Here is a 17455-nt window from a genome sequence, read left to right as displayed (position 1 = left end):
CTTATTTCCGGACCCGTGTAAGTTTTTGGGGAGGGCTCAGAGGTGTGGAAGGCGGGCCAGGGCTAGAACCCGCAGGATAAGGAATTCCAATAAACTGGGGGAAGCCGTGCTGGGCTTCGGGGCTTCAGAGCTGAGGATCAAACACAGGGGAGATGTCACGTGGGTCTGGATGTATGGGGGGCGGTGTGGTGTGCAGGTGACCCTCGCAGCTGCTGCCTCCCACTCCTGGCGGGGCAGGGAGGGCCAAGTGCCGGCCCGTGGCCCTCTGATTTCACTCCAGAAGGGCAGTGGTGGCTGGCCCAGCAGCCTCTGCCCACTAAGCGGATTCCCCTGGGGCTGGGAAGCAGCAGGGTTGGTGTAAGAGGTGACGCCAACGATGAGCAGTGAGCCCGTGCTTGGACATGATGCGTGCGCCTTTTCTCCGCCTCGCAGAGACCGTCTGGGCCTCCCCCACGTTTCGGCAATGCCCAGTTCAGTCTTCCTTCAGAGCCACCCTCACCGCATGGCTGTTACGTACCCTGTCCATCTCTCGAACTCATAATTCACACCAACGTTTCCTGAGCACTTTCTAAAGAAATGCCTGGTACCGTGAGCGTCCATGTGATGGCTCATTTAATCCCCACAAAACCCACATAAGATAGGTATTCCCATCATCCCCATTTTACGGATGAGCTGCCAAGTGAGTCAAAACTGTCCAGAGGTCCCACAGGTAGTCAGTGTGGAGCGTGGCTGGCCAGCACGAAGTCTGGTGAGGGAGCACCGTGGCACGCTGCCACACGGCAGACCACGTCTGCGTGTAAGGGCCAGTCTACGGGATCCGTTCAGGCTGCCCAAGCTAAGACAGGCCCATTCCAGGTCTTGCTGGCCACTGGTGATGCTGAGCCAGACACTTCTGGTGCTGATCTACCCCAGAATTACGAGGTCTATATAACCGGCTTCGCCATTCCTCTCCAGGTTGCTGGCTGGCTGGGGTAAGAGTCAGGTGCTACACACGAGCTGGCACCAGAACTCACCCACAGCACCAGTACAATGAGCCATCACAATAGCACCAAGGTAAATAAGTAAAAAGACCTTTCCCTCCCATTTTCAGTCATTCCTACCTCAGGGCTTCATGCTGATAGTAAAATCATCCTGGAAGTTTCCCTGACACACCAGGTAGGTCTTGGTTGGCCCCTTCTCTTCCACCTCTCCATAAACAAGCAAGTGAGAAGACCAGCAAGGGTCAAACAGTTGGGGCTCCCCTCCAAGCATCTGCTATTTCTGAATCAAGGGCTCTGAGACTCTTGGGCATTCTGGCTCTGAGAAGTACTTCTCTAAGACCAAGGGGCAAACACAAGCCCATGCCCAAGCTCCCCGTTTGATCACCGTGCCCAAACAAAAAAAGGCTTTCTCTATCCAAGTCTTCCCCAGTTTTCTGGACCCATCAAGACCCAGCTCTAAGGTCACCTTGATTTAAATGGTCCATTGTGAGGAATGCAGTCGACAGGGCGAGAGTCACTATCCCTACCCCTGGGACATTCAGGGTCTTCCCCTCTGAGCTCTGTAAGGACCTGAGCCAAAGCACACTTAGATGTCATGGGTAAGCACAGTCCCTAGAACACTGGCTAAAAGCCAGTGATCCCCAGACTGGCAGTGATGCTGGGGAAGATCTGAATAGGGAAAATCCCACGGAAGACTGAGCAAGAGCCTGGAGCAGAAAGGAGAAGACCAGAGGCTGCCCGCATCTGCCCTGAAGAGAAGCTCCCAGCTTTGCTCCAGGGCCCAGAACCAGGTCCCTCCATCCCAACCTCCCTCCAGGTACTGAACTCAGGGCATCCGAGTTTCCTAACTGGGCGTCACTTTAGAGTTCTCTTCTGTCCGGGTGTCTATTCTCCAAAGACTTCAGGAACATAAAAGCATTGGATGAAGTTTCGCCCAATCTGCAACCTGCCCAGCAGCACCCCCTCTTTCCTCGGGCGGTGTGAGAGGCAGGATGCACTCACCATATCAGTGCCTACAGGAGTCCGTTCCTGAGGCCTGAACCAAGATCCTTAACCCAAGAGAAAGCATCCCTCCACCTAGAACTGGAATGGGAGAGCTGAAAACACTTTGAAAAATAATAGCTGACCTGCTAAGCATAGACAAGATGCAGGCATTCTTCAGACTTGCATGGACTGCTCCCAACAACCCCACAAAGTGGTTACCTCATTATGCCCTTTTGTACAAGAAAGGAAACCAAAGTCAGCGAGGATAAGGAACTGGTCCAAGCTCACAGAGCTAGTAAGTGGAGGGATCCAGGCCACATGGCCCCAGGCTTGGCCTCATATTCACTCATTCAGCAAATATCTATTAGGCACTGAATAGAATCAGAATTGAATCAGCATGAAGATTTTGTTTTCCAAGCAAACAAACTGCTTTCTGGAGAGGCCTTTTCTTTTCACAGCTCAGGAGATAAAGAAAAGCCAGAAAGCTTACAATCACAAAGTGTTTCTACCACCTTGCTTTGCTCAGTTTCCCCGTCTCTGTCATTACCCACCCCTCACCCCCACCCCTGCTGGCGATACCACATGGGAGCTGGAAACAAAAGAGACAAATTCTCCGTCTTCATGGAGCTTCGCATTCCCAAGGGAGGGACAGACAATAAGTAAGATACATTAGAAAAATGTGTAATATGCAAGATGGTTACTGAGGAAAACTAAAGCAAGGAAAGAAGGTGAATGTGAGGAGATACACAATTTTAAATTGGGGGGAAGGGCAGGCCTCACTGAGAAAGTAGTTTTCAGTAAAAACCAGAAGGAGATGAGAGAACTATGCAGCGAGCTAGAGACAGAGCATTCCAGAGAGAGAAGAGTCAGTGCAAAGGTCCTGGGGCAGGAGCACTGAGGGTCTCTTGGGGAACAGAGAGGCCAGTGCAGCTGGACTGAGTGAACCAGGGGAACAAGCAAACGGTAAGGTGAGGGTACTGACGAGGGCCAATCATACGGCCTGGAAGGTTATAGTAAGGGCTCCGGCTTTGATTCTGATCAATCCCATTGTGATGGATGAAGAAATTAGGCTCAGAGAGGGCTGGTGATTTGTTAAAAACCACACAGAGCTAGCATTTAAACCAAGGCTCTGAAACAAAATCAACCCTAACAGGTCATCCCATCAGACAGAAACCCCAGGGCCTTTTCCTCATGCCCACGACCTCTTTGACCTGGCAACCCCATCTAACCTAAAACAGCCACAGGATGAATTGACGCAAAAAGACAAGCTGGGTGGTATCCAGCGGGACGGCTGACGATGCAGTCAGGGGTTGGGGAGGATGGCAGAGATGGGCCTCCCGGGGCCAAGGAAGGGACGCCAAGGTGCTGGAAACTCCCTGGCAATGGTGAGCTTTCCCTGGCTCCTTTATCTCTCCGGCTGTAAAAAGAAACCGCCTCTCCAGAAAGTGGGTTTGTTTACTTGGAGAAAATCCCCCGCTGGTTCATGAGCATCTCTCCATGTGTGTGCTGCAAATAAATAACTCACATTTCCCATTTTAAAGCAGGAAAACACGACCTACGGAGGACAGCATGTGTTACTCCCACGCGTGAGCACATCTTCCTCCCCAGAGAGAGAAGGTTCCATGGGAAGGCGTGCTACCTTCCCCTTGCACTGTCCCCCCTGCTCTCTGATCCCCAAGGTGCCCACTGGGGCCCCCGCTGTATCTCTGAGGGAACATTCTGGAAGGTGTTCGTGAAGACCCTGCCTTTGCCTTCCTGGTGCCGGCTCCCAAGGTGGGCTCTCAGGAGCACTTCGGAACTCTCAACAATGGCTCACCTGTGGTTTTCCTGCCTCCTCAAGGAGCCAGACCTCACAAGGGGCCTCTAGAGAACCTCAAAGCCCGACAGCATAACCCTTACAACAACCCTGTAAGGTAGGTTCTTTGATAATTCCCATATTACAGACAAGAAAACTGAGCTCAGGGAGGTTAAATGACCCACCCAGAGTCATATTCACCCACTGGAAGTGCCAGAGCTACAATGTGAACCCACGCAGTCCCATTTCCAAGTCCACACCCTACATAGCCTCTCTAGAGAAAGGTAGATGGCCCACCCTCTTCTGGGACACGGCCAGAGATGAGACTCAGGGGGCTGAGGAGAGAAGCATTGAACGCAGGACCAACTAATAAGTCCTGATGGGGATCAACCACCTCTATGCTACTTCATCGACCACCCCAGGCAGCCACTCTCTGCCCCTCTGGGAATGCTCTAGTTCATGCTTTCCCCGTACACTTACTAAGCAGCTCCAGCGTGGCTGGTCTGTGGGCCTCTCTCTTCCAGGGCCAGACCATGAGCTCCTTGAGGTCCCTGTTCTAGTCTGTTTGCATCCCACTGAGAGCCACGATGAGGGCTCATGGCAGTAAATATGTGCTGAGTGAATTAATGAAACAATGTGTGAATGAATGAATGGACCTGGCCATATCCAGATATTTTACGTGTCTCCTTTAGGAACTTTAAGACAGAACATCACAACACCCAGGTCAAAGCTTCCTATCTGCCGCCCACACAGTCCCACAGCAGGACTTAAATAGATACATACATATGCTCTCTCTTGTTTTCCTTCTATTGCATTTAATTCCATGTTTCAGTTTAATTAAAAAAACACAATAGCTTAAAGTGTTGGATCCTGATGCACTCTTCTATTCATGAATATTTATCACTCTGGGCCATATAAAATTGAATAATTATTGGCAATTAAAAGAAGGTCAACATAAGGCTTTCTGGAACTCTCCACCAAAGGGGAAGGGGGAGAAATGGAACACCATGATCAAGAGCCTTGGGCAAGGACTCTGCAGGAAAAAGAAAGTCTCAGCTGACAAGGCAAAAATGCGTGCTTAGAGGGCCATCCAAACCCCTGAAGAAAGTTCCAGAAGGGTCAGAAGCAGGTCTGTTCTACCTGCAAATCATGTATTTAGATGAGAATAAGGTGCGCTTAGCACAAAAAAAGGATCACGTTAACAGCACAGGGCTTCAGGAAATGATTAGGAAAGGAAAATGTGAGCCTTGGCCAACTTACTCTACCTGAGTGCTTCCTTCTCTACCGCTCACCGGTGTTCCCAGACAAGCGAGTCATGGAAAGAAAGCACCTGGCAATGCTCCTGCTACATAGGAAGTGCTCAGTAAATGGTGGGTCCCCTCATTTCTCCTTCAAGATGGACGAGGTTCTCACCAACCCTGATTGGCTCAAATGAGCCAGCCCAACAGCTTTCACTTCTCCACAAGTAAAAGAAGCCAGTTCTCATCCCACTTAATTTCTACATTGGAAGGAAATTTGAAGGTAGATTCCAAAGTCCTCCATACACCCTAGGACAGCTACCTGTAGGGCTCCCCTGAGACTCTGCTAACCACTTCTCCTCAAGGCCAAGTTCCTCCTTACAGAGCAACAAAAACAGCTTCTTTGCAATTTCTCATTTCCTGTCTAACTTTTATCCATAAGGCTATAAAGAACAATACCTCTCCTTCTTCCGCCCAGAAGCCCTGCAAATATTAAGAGCTCTGGACCCCCAGGTCTTCTCTTCTCCAGGCTAAATGAGCCTTTGTAATAGTTTGTTTTACAGTAAGGTTCCAGCATCCTTCCCTGTCCTGGTCTCTCGGGGCGTGATGCTCTGTCTTGAGCCTCCAGACCTGAGGATAACACTGCAGACGCGCCCCAGGTGGGGAGAGCAGAGCAGGACCTCACTGTGGACACGATGCTGCTATTTCAGAGTATGTACACTTTGGGGGCTACCACAGCTCACTGTTGAATCATTGTCAGCACATCATCCATTTTTCCAACAACATATTTTGAGCACATGCTCCAGGCCAGAGACTGCTGCAGTGGACATGGCCCCTGCCTTCAGAAGGCTAACTGTGGGGGACACATTCCAGAGCGCACATGACCCCACTAGAGCTAAACCCAGCAGAGGGATCAGAAGCAGGTAGAACACTAAGTCTCCCTCACTCGCCAGCGCTGAATACTCTCTTTCATCCTAAATGGCGGTCTTGCCCCCAAGCCCTGACTCTCGCTGTCTTTTACCAGGTCCAGATGGCTGTTAAGCACCACCTCCTTTTTAACAATAACACTCATGTTCACTAATATTGACGGAGGGCTTACTCTGTGCCAGATACAGCCAAGAGTTTTACATGTATGAACTCATTCAACAGCAGCCTCTGTAGGTCTGGACTCTGCCTCTCAAAGTCCCTGGTGCGGAGTAGGTCTAGTCCACCCAACCAGTCAACCTCACATGACAGAGTCTCCTCACTTCAATAGGGTTCACTACTCCTAAAGCCTCATGCCATTGTCATACATCACCATCCTGAACTCACCACCCTGAGGGCAGAACGTAGGAAGGCATGAAATGTTGAGGCCCACTCAACATTTTGTTCTTAAAGTACACTCCAGGGGCCTATCAATGCCCAGGTAAGAAATTTAATTTTGACATCCTCACATTTTTCTGTTCTGTACATTTGCCTACAACTGACATCAATTATATCACTCCTGGAATGTTCCTAGGAAGTAAGAGTGTCTCCTGCTTTAAACAAATGCCTGGTCATGCACCATCCCTCCTACTTTAAAATGCTGCACTTAAGAGAAAAAGTTAGAAAAATCTCAGAGTTCGAAACAATTTCAGTGGTTCTCTTCACTAAGTATGCACATGTATGCATGCACACGCACACAAACATACACATGCTGAATGCTTTGTCTCCAGGAATGGGAAACGGATAACACTGACTCATCCACACTTTCTCCAGAAGGCCCTAGTCAGAGGATATTGGCTGTAGCCCTGGGATGGGATAAAGATTACTGCCTTCACAGAACAACAGGATAATGTCAGATAAAGGCATCATTCCCAACATACTTTGCCCCCGGAACCTCTGCTCCAATGGCCAGTCCTAGGGACCATCAGGTATTTAATGTTTCAGTAATGAAAATGATGACTCAGGAGCCTTCAGGCAGTCACCTTCTCACCCCAACCCTCAGCCTCTTCCTCAACAGACTTTTCTGCAATGTAATAAATGCATCAGGTTCCCAGGCAGGCTATGATAGATTGGCTAATGTTAGGGGAGCATCTCGAATATATTAAAACACTGCAAAAACACATTTGCATTCATCTTTCAAAGAGTGAAAAACACTTCTTTATTCTGTTTCTTCTTTGGTGCTTTTTTGTGGTTGTTTTATATTGTTTTCACCTTAAATGGAACCATCATAATTTAGTCAGGACTAGAAAACCAAACAATAGCCTCAGGATAGACTTTGCAAAAGAGAAAGCAAAACCGACAGGAGAACTGGGCCAGCTATGGAAAGCTCGGGAAGCACAGCAGCAGCCTGGCTTGCAAACACAGCTAGGGCAGGTCCAAGACAGAGGCCTTAGCCACCTCAGATAAGCTTGGCTTGTCATCACAAAAGGTTGGGCTTGTCTGGGGTGTGGAATGGTGGGTGCAGCCTTCACTCCAGGCTGAAGCTTGCTCATTCCTCTTATTCCACGTGTACCAAAGAATGCTGGATGGCCATACCTGCAGGGCATGGACACCGAGACACCAAAGAGGCACCAACCACGTGCATTAATCTCATTCCCCAGCCATTGTGATCTGAGTGATGGGTCAACTAGCATTATGTAAAAGCTGAATTAAAATAAGAGGTAGCCCAGAGCAGAGGCACCTCGTACGATCTGGAGGGAAGGGGAAAGAAGACACATACCACCATTCCTCACTGTAGAGAGCATAAGATTGAGCTGTAGTCCATGATTAAGATCATGACTGAGATAGAGACACAGACTGAGAAAGAAACAGAGATGGAGAGGTGCAGGGAAGGCCAATGTCCTAAACGCATAGGAGGACTTTACAATAGCTGCTCTCTCATTTTACAGGTCTTCCTTTGGTTTACTCTCGCTCTGGGTGCAGCAGAAAGAATAAGCCCTGGTTCCCAGAAGACCTGGGTTCTCACCCAACCTCCAGTCCTCCCTGGCCAGGGGACCTATCGATCACAACTCACCTCAGCTCTCACGGTGCCTGAAACATAGGAGGCATCTAGAAAATTCTTCTTTTACTCTCCTTGTCAGCATACATCATCTCCTTCTTCCCTCTCTTGCCTCTCTGATTCTTACTCATGTTATCATCATTATTACTCCCTCCTATAGATTAGCTTTTACATTTCTTGTAATACTCAGAGATAATCATCAAATGTTAAGCTTGAAAAAGAGACTTTTATTCCTAACCTGGTAAAGGTATCTATAACCACCTACAGCAAACATGAGGATTCACTGTGAAATATTAAATGTGTTCCATGGAACTCAGGAACAAGAGAAAGATGTCTGCCATCACTGCTTCCAGTCCACACTGTAGGGAGGTTATAAGCTGTGTAACAAGGCAAGAAAGTGAAATAAAAGGTACAAAGAAAAGACCCTTTCATTATTCACAGGTGACATGATGGTATGCAAAGAAAATTTAAAAGAACCTAATATAATACTAGTAACAAACAGTTCAAAAATTGAATGCTTTTAATTCCACTTAAAATAGCATCAAAAAACATGTAATTCCTAGGAATAAACCTATTGAAAGATTTCTAAGACCTTGCCACTAAAATCCGTGGAACACTGCTGAAAGAAATTAAGAAAGCCCAAATAGTGTCAATTTTCCCCAAATTGACCAATTGATATAATGTAATCCTAGCCAAAAAATCCTGGCAGGCGTTTTTTGTAGGAATTGGCAAGTTGACTCTAAAGCAAATGTGGATTTTACATAGATACTGTAAAGGGCCAAGAGCCAAGGCAGTCATGAAGGAAACACAAAAAGTTGATGAGCTTAAGTTACCAAATAATAAAATGGATTATAAAACTATAGTATTAAGACAAGTAACATTGGTGTTACAATAGCAAAAAAGAAAAAAAGGGGGTGGGCAATGGAACCAAACAGAGAACTCAAAAGCTGACATACACAAGTAAAAACCCCTAATTTGCCACAAAGGTACCCTTTCAATGAATGACACTGGGTCATTTGGAGTTACATATGAAAAAAGGAAATAAATTTGACCCCCTTTTCGTATCAGATACTCAGCACATAAGAAAAGAAATTACAGGTGGATCACTGGCCTAAATATAAATATTAAAACAAAGCACGTCTGGAAGAAAACAAAGGAAAATATCTTCCTGACACAGGAACAAGCAAAGATTTTATACCCTTAAAAGAAAAAACTAACAAATTTAACTTCATTTCAATTAAGAGCATTCCTTTATAAAAATATATCATTACTAGAATAATAAAGCAAGCCGCTGACCAGAAGAAGGTATCTATAATAAACATATCAGACAAAGAACTTAAATCCAGCATATAAAGAACTCCTACAAATCCATTTTTAAAAAGTAGACAATTAAATATAAAATGGGCAAAATATTTGAACAGGTGTTTCAATAAAGAAGATATCCAAATGACCATTAAGCATATGAAAAATGGTCAACATCCATAGTCATCAAATTAAAAACCACATGGGCTATACCACTACGCATCCACCAGAATTGCTAAAATAATTACAAATATCAGACCTTAGCAAGGAAGTGGCAAAGTTGGAAATATCATACATTGCGAGAGGGAGTATAATCAGTGTAACCATTTTGAAAAATTGGTAGTATTTACTGAAGTCTATTCTATGATCCAGTTATTCTACCCTTGGATATATACCAAGAGAAAGTAGAGCATACATACTTACTTACACACACACAAATGTAAAAAAGTTTTCATATAGCCCAAAAACTGAAACAATCCAGATGTCCATCAATTACGGAATGGATAAAAAAACTGGGGTATCCCTACACTGTAATACTTTACAGAAATAGAAGAGAACAAATTAAAGCCATCTACATCAATAAGGATAGACCTCACAGACACAAAGTTCAGTGGAAAAGGCCAGACACGAAACAGAACATACTCTACATATTAGTTATCTACTACTAATGAATTACACCAACACTTAGTGGCTTAAAACAAGAAACATTTATTGTCTCAACCATTTCTGTGGGTCAGGAATCCCGGTGTACCTTAGTGGAGGTCCTCCAGTGCAGGGCTGCTCACAAGGCTCTGATCAAGGTGTCAGCCAGACTCTGGTGATCTCAAGGCTTAGCCAGGGGAAGATTTGCTTCCAGGATCAGCCATAGGGCTGTTGGGCCAAGGGCCTCCGTTCGCCAGCTGTTACCCAGAAGGCAGCTCCCAGTGTGGCAGCCGGCTTCATCAGAGCAAGAGCCAGAGAAGGACCAGAGAGAATGCAAGCAGCATTGACGTCAGAGTCTTTTGTAACCTCATCTTAGAAGTGATATGCGATCACGTTTGCCATACCTCATTCATCAGAAGCAGGTTACAGGGGCCAGACCACACCCAAGGGGAGGATATTACACAAGGGCATGAATATCAGGAAGCAGAGATTGCTGGAAGCCATCTCAGAAGCTGCCTACAACACTATATTATTCCATTTATGTGAATTTCAAGAGCAGGCAAAATTTGATAGAAATCAAAATATTGATTACTTCTAGGGAGAAAGGCTATCGATGTGAAGGGGTAACGAAGGAGCTTTCTGGGGTGCTATAAATGTAAAGTTCTATAGCTTGATCTCATTTACCTGGTAGGGTAACATCAGTGTAACCATATGTAAAAAAAAAATTGAGATGTATGGTTAAAATCTGTGCACTCAGTGCATGTATATTACACATCAATAAACACACGGTGGGGGAAGGATCTAGTAGCCCCTACCTTCTCCACTTTTATATCTAAGGCTGTGGAAAGATGAATTGAATTCCTGAAGGTCAGCGTAACCTCTCTCACCTGGTCAGTGTGTGCATGTCAATCCACATACACATCCAGCTGAACTTCCCCTCTGGCAGCACCATGTGAAGAGAACCTTTTGCTCTTGGAGGCAGAGGACTACACCTGTTTAATTTGCTCTTACAGCCCTAAGGTCAGGGTCACACTTGGGAAAGCATCTCCAATATATGACACGGTTCTCAGAAATCAGTTCCATACCAGAAGTTACACTTTCTGGGCTCCTTCCACCTATGGAGCCTGTTAATGATGAAAAAAAAAAAAAAATGCCAATTATTCAGATCCTTCTAATTCAAAATTTAAAAAATCTAGATGTGATCTAGGTTATAGTCAAAGTTTTACACTGAGTTCAGAAGTGTTAACAAATTATTGGAGAAAATACAAATAGTACACTTAACCCACTTAATTATAGTTAACTTTGACAAGACAGGCATGTGGTAAGACTTTACAGGTGTATCTCACGGAATCTGAACATCAATTCCATGAGGTACTAAGATTCATGCCCATTTTGTAAATGAAGACATTTACACCTAGAGATTCTAATTGCCCAAGATCACTTTGCAAGTAAGAGGTCCAACCAGTATCCAAAACCATGTCTATCTCACTCCCAAGCCTGGGGTTTTAACTAATTCATTATATGAATCCTCATGCATCACTTAAAAAAATAAGCCACTTACTCATTCTGTTACGTGCCCGTCATAAATGGTTCTGATAGAATCAGTAAAGGGCCCCCTTATCAGTCAGACTGAGATATTCTAGGTCCCAGAAAGAACAAACCTAGATTATAAATGCATTTAATGTAGTTTACTAATTAAAAACTGTTTATGCGTGCATGCACGCGTGCGTGCACATACACACACACACCTGTCACAGTAAAGTATAAGAGCAGAGCTCCAATCAGTAAGATGCTCAGCTAAGATAGGTAGCCTGGACTTTGGAAACCAAACAGAGACCGATCGACCCTAAGTCCTAGGAAAGCAACGATGAGAACTTGAACTCAAGCAGCAAATACTCCTAAAAGCTCAGCAAGGTGGTACAAATGGAGAGCAATGGGCTTCCTTAGACCCATCTACCGCCCAAGTGGGGCACGAGGATGGGAGTGCCCAGAGGTGGCCCGTGGCAAAGCACCTACAGCTCACAGAAACCTGGAGAGCATTACGTTACCTGCCACCATCTTATAGACTAGGACCAATTTTACTAACAGAAAATGTTGCTGGAGCACAAGAATACAATAGGAAATCACAATCAGCGTAAACCATGCAAACAACAACAAACAAGCTACTGAACTAAACAGGATTGGGGTGGGGGGGAGAAGCTACTGAACTAAACAGGATGGGGCGGGGGGGTTGCCTGGCTGGCTCAGTTGGTTGGGCTCTTGGTTTCGGCTCACGTCATGATCTCAGAGTCCCGGGATCGAGCCCTTAATTGGGCTCCACGTTCAGTGGTAGTCGGCTTGAGGAGTCTCTCTCTCCCTCTCCCTCTGCTCTTACATGCTCTCTCTCTCTCTCTCAAATAAATAAATCTTGAACTAAACATGACTGGCCATTTCACTGGGGGAGGAACCTTGTAATGCTCATTTTAATGCTCATTTGTTACTTATCCATTCATTAAGTAGCCAAAATTTGATAAGTCTCTAAGAATTTTTTTTAACCATGTAAAACCTAGCCATATATTTTTTTCCTATAAAAAGAGCCACTGCTCATTCATTTTTGCAACAGACCTCCTAGCCTGATTCTTGGGCAAACCAAGGATCTTTTATACCAGATGAGGATATCTTCTCTCTCGAGGAGTTTACGGTCTAGAGAAAGAGAAGGTGGGGGAATTGGTAGGGAACACAGGATCAAGGGAGGAGGGCTGGCAGGCATACTTCAGGAAAAGCGAGCAGACAAATGGAGAAGCAGGGTACAGGCAGAGGAAGAGGGTAGTAGCCACAGGGCCCAGGAGATGAGCTCAGGCAGGTCAGAGCCTCTGTGAGCACAGTGCCCTGTGTGTTTGAGCGCACACCTACTAGACGCAGAGCCACGTTCCAAGTTTAACAATATTCAAGAGTTAATTCCCACTCACTCTCCAATACCTCCTCACTCAAGCACCATGTCTATTCTCTCCACATCTACCACACAGTTTTAACTATAGTTTATTTACTTAATAATTGTCTACATGCACACACGCATAAAGTTGCAAGCCATGTGAGAGCACAGACTAGAGCTTCTACCTCCAACTCTTGGCTCCGCCTTTTCCAGCTGTGTGACCTTAGACAGGTTATTTAATCTCTCTGGTCCAAGAGTTCACGAACATTTTATGAGGATCAAATGGGAAATACATATAAAATCTAGGATAGCTCTCATTAAAATTATTTAATTTTCCCTAATACTGAGCAAGAACAAAGAGTCCAGGGGCCGCATTCCCTAACAGCTCCTCCTCCTTCTATTAGAGAGGTTTACTCTGGCAAGCCCTGGTCAGACCCTCCATTCAAGACTCCAAACAGGAAAGTCCTACATTCCTGCCAATACATGGTATTTTATCGGAATTCCATCCCACTGGGCAGTCTCAATCCTCTCCTCTCCCCCTCCTCCTGCCTGATGCCATGATGCCACAATCCAGTCTCTGTGACTCGGGGGATGTTTCCATGGTGACGAGCAGTGATGTCATAAAGGGGTGATTGTTACAGGGTTGAATGAAATCTGGCACCAGATGCACCCTGCCTCCTTATATAAGGGGGGGACGGGAGACAAACCCCGTGGACACGTCCCAGAAAATGGGCAACCGAATCACCCAAGGGATGGCGAGGGGTGACCAGAGGGAGAGAAAGTTCCAATCCCTTCCACACACTAGCAGCCCCATCTGGAAAAGAACGGATTTCACAGATCTCACCAAGACAAGAGTCATTTTTCACCAAAGAAAATCAAAGGAACGAACAAGAGGCAGTGACTACCGGAGACTCCACCTTCTGGTCTAGGAAGATCCAAGCAGACAGTGGCTTCAACCAGCAAAGCCCCAATGAATCAAATATTTATTGAGTAAAAAGCCACAGACTCTTTCCTACCAAAGCCTTAGATTGCCATGTGCGTCCGATTGCTCCAAAGACAAACCAATGTGATTTTGAGCCCAGCATGCCTTTTATGATAACAAGTCTTCCCAGAAAAATAGCAGCTACCCCCAGCTTAATTCCTAGAGGAATTCAAACCACCTTGTTAAGAAAATTCCCAGGGGAGATTTTATATGAAAGAGCATCCCATAATGCTGTCTGCTATCTCTAGGTTCTCTAAAAGCAAGACCAGCCTTGGGGGGGGGGGGGGGGGGGGCGGGAAAGAGTGCTTGACACCAGGGGAATGTGGTTGGATGGCTGAAGGAAGGAGACCTTGACCTTGATGAGCAATGCTTGGAAGCACAGAAGCACTTGCTGAATGGAAGAACCTGATCGAGGTGACCGTCGTCCACAGCCGGTTCCTTTGCTGACTAGCTCTTGAAATTGCAGACTGAGTCACTGCCACAATTGTGAGTGCCAAGGAACAGGTCCTTCTCCATAAAAGTTTCCCTTGGTCCTGCAGGAGGCTCTGGGAGCCAGTGCTTGAGACAATGCATAGTTCTTTCTTTCTCTAGGCTGCTGCTTTTCCTGAACACTCCACTCCTGGCGAGTTGAGTCCACAGCGGTAGCTAAATACGTGTGCAATGCACGTGTACTTTTATGGCCTTTATCATTATTTATGAACTAACTTCAAGGGGAAGTCATTCCCATCCAGAAAACCTGACATATGCTTTTCCATCCCCACCCATGCATAGAGATAAGATAACTGTGCTTTCTCACTATTCCGGCGAGCAGGAGATGTTTTCCGGATTTCTGGGCAGCACCAAGCCATCTACCGTGTATCCCAGAAAAGCCAAATGGCCCAGAGGCTCCATTCCTAAGCCACTCTTCAGTCCCCACACATGTCACAATCTCTCATACCTCCTGACCTTGGCCCACACAGCCTCTAGGTGGAGAAGAGCCCCACCCCTAACCTCCCCGCCACAGCCCCTTCAACCATAAGATCTGGGTCCAGGTCAAACGGCCCAGATCCTCTCTAAATACTTCCTTCTAAGGAGTCCCTTCTCCCTCTCCTGTCCGTCCTTCCACTATGGTGGGGGGGGGCTCTCTGAGGGCGAGGACTGGTCCTGTTCATATTGAATCCTGGGCTGGATCACACGCCCTCGCATCGGCAGTAGACACAGGCCAGGGGGAACGGTGGGGACAGACGCCAAGATCCTTGTGCCCTGCAAATCTTCAGCTCTTCCAAAATAAAAACTGACTTTGAAAAGTAAGTTTCAGCGACTCCAGTGACTAATGTTATGGACAAGGGTCCCTTAATAAGATGGAAGACGAGCAGTGTGGTCAACTGAGAAGGCCTGGGACTCAGGAGACCCAGACGCTGGCTCTGAGCAAACGGTTTACCCTCCCGAAGCTACGATGTTCTCACCTATAGAAGAAGCAGGGAAGGGTGGACGTTTGGGCCCAAAGTCCGGCTCTGACATTCTAACTCACTGAAGCAGTACGTGGTATTTTCACACCCTGAAACAGGGGCGCGTTCTACTTCAAGGATGATTCCTCAAGGCACGTCACTGCCCTCCTAGGTTGACATGGTCCCTTTCGGCCTCTGTTAATGCCCCCCCAAGCCCCCCACCCCCCTGGTCCTGGTTACTGCTCACTGTGCATTCCCAGCTGGGCAGGGATGACAATACCCCATGAAGGGCAGCCTGCAAAACCAAGTGAACGGCTGCCTACTCAAGCTAGCCTTGTTTATGTGCGGTCCCCCAAAGGCAGTCGGCCCCTCCTCTTCCCAAACACCTCTGAGCCTCACCGTGGCCAGGGCCCCCTCCCCACCAGCCCCCAGGCACCAGCCCAGGCCCTCCCTGAGCCAGGCTAATAACATTATTTTGAACGCATCTCTGTGTACCTACATATTCTGTCATTCTCCTTGTCCATGACAAATGCCTGGTATAAAAATTACCTTCAGAAATGTGTTAAGTCGGGCAGCAAACACATCCAGAGGCCTGGGGAAGGTGAGAAGGCTGGAGATTGGTGGAGATGGTCTTCATTACTGTGCATCAGAAAAATAAAAGGAGAAAAGAGGGGCAGGGGGTGCCGGGGGAAGAAGGAACCAGTGGTTCATTCAGCAGCATGCATGGGCTCAAAGTCTATCCTGGTTGCTCAGCAACCAAGAAAAAGCATTTCAGAGAGCAAGGGGCTAATTGGATAAATGAATTAATTAGGTATTTCCGGAGTCAGGCCGTAAATGACAACAGGCTTGGGTGGCCAGTTTTTTGCTAAAGTGTCTTCCTCTCCCTACCTGAGCTTTGGTCCAGCAAATTTGGGGAACCCGGGGAGAGTGGGAGCCAGGTTAACAATGTGTCAGAGATGCTGTCCTGGGAGGGGCAGGGGATGGAGGGAAGGCCTCCTTGGGAGAGAAGTTGCACTAAACGACCTTCGAGGTCTCTTTCAACACTAACTTTTGATCGGGTTTGCCCTGCAGGGTAGGGAGGGCAGAAAAAAAAGGAGTAAATCCCCACTCTGCCAGCCTGAAGGTATCTTAACAACCTGCTTTCCCACAGCATCCTGTGGGGTTTCCCCTTGCTGTATTTAAAGCAAGCAGGTTCCCACGAAAGCCAACAGACGCTAGTTGTGGGGAGTTTGGGTGGGAAATAAGATGTTTTGTTGGTGATTGTTTTATTTTTTTTTTCCCCTTGCTCTGCTTTGCTTCCTCCTGTTGGCTTCCGTTAATCACAGCAGAACCCCACTGGCTGTTCTAATGATGGAGAGGGCCACGACTGTGCAGAGCTCATGGTGGTGAGGAGGGAGTGGGCCCGGGCACGGCTGGTGGGAAGGGAGGAGGCCAAGGGGAGAAAAGGGGAGCATCTGCTGCCAGAGCCCCCGTCTCCCGTCTCCCGGAAGGAGAGACCGCAGCGTGGGCTTCTGGTTTCGCTGTGCCTGAAACAATTTCCTGGGAGCCTCCAGGCAACCTGCCACGCCTCTCTCAGGCTTGTTTTCCCTCCTACCAAGGAGGGTGGATGGGTTTTGTGGTGGAATGAGACGGATTGATGCCCTTGCTAATTGCATCTCGCCTTTGCTCAAAATTACTAAGGGTTGCCTATTGCCAACAAAAATAAAGCCAAAATAGCCAAGGGGACATGCATGCAATGGCTCCATAATCTAACTTCACCTCATCCCTCTCTCTCTGGGTTCCTACACACACACTTCTTACCTCTGAGTCTTTATTCCTCCTGCTCCTGACCTAGAAACACCAGAATTTAAGAACAAATGTTCAGCTTAGAGAAGAGCATGGTCTAATCAGGGAAAGGCTCAGGAGCTGGAAATGCATCCCAGCCCTGTTGGGATCCGTGGTTGAACCTCATGGTCCTGAGCCCTTGCCCTCCTTGCTGGAAGCAGGTGCAGGAGACTATGGCGAGGCTCTCTGGCCCCACCTGTAAGAAGCTCTCAAGTCAGCTGGGTCCATGCGGGAGTTGTGGCTCCATTACTCAGCAGCTGTGTGACCTGGGCCAGGAACGTAACCCCTCTGTGCCTTTATTTCCTCATCCTTACCAGGAGGCTCATAATAGTAGACACTCGGAAAGGTGAGGATTAAGTGAGATGCTGAATGCAGAGCTTACAGCTCAACATCTGGCGCACAGTGAGA

The 17455-nt window shown here is 47.1% G+C and overlaps 1 protein-coding gene and 2 long non-coding RNA genes across 5 annotated transcripts in view; 1 reads left to right on the top strand and 2 right to left on the bottom strand.

Annotated features, from left to right (window-relative positions):
- The window catches only part of SORCS3 (sortilin related VPS10 domain containing receptor 3), a 633396-nt gene that overhangs the window by 595428 nt on the left and 20513 nt on the right, over nucleotides 1-17455 (bottom strand). The gene's annotated exons all lie outside the window — the stretch shown is intronic.
- On the top strand, nucleotides 1549-8323 carry LOC113923863. 2 transcript variants are annotated; one of them, XR_003520437.1, is made up of 3 exons: nucleotides 1549-1797; nucleotides 3506-3877; nucleotides 7850-8323. It is a non-coding gene; the product is annotated as an uncharacterized LOC113923863 (long non-coding RNA). The 2 variants fall into 2 exon arrangements; XR_003520438.1 differs by lacking the exon at nucleotides 7850-8323 and adding an exon at nucleotides 5549-5670.
- On the bottom strand, nucleotides 10026-13304 carry LOC113923864. Its single transcript, XR_003520439.1, has 3 exons — nucleotides 13000-13304; nucleotides 10791-11027; nucleotides 10026-10197 (listed from the first exon to the last, which is right to left on the bottom strand). It is a non-coding gene; the product is annotated as an uncharacterized LOC113923864 (long non-coding RNA).

Source organism: Zalophus californianus, chromosome 15 (genome assembly GCF_009762305.2).
Source record: "Zalophus californianus isolate mZalCal1 chromosome 15, mZalCal1.pri.v2, whole genome shotgun sequence".
Lineage (NCBI taxonomy): Eukaryota > Metazoa > Chordata > Mammalia > Carnivora > Otariidae > Zalophus > Zalophus californianus.
Note: the sequence above shows the minus strand (reverse complement) of the source record. Positions and strands in the feature narration are given on the sequence as shown.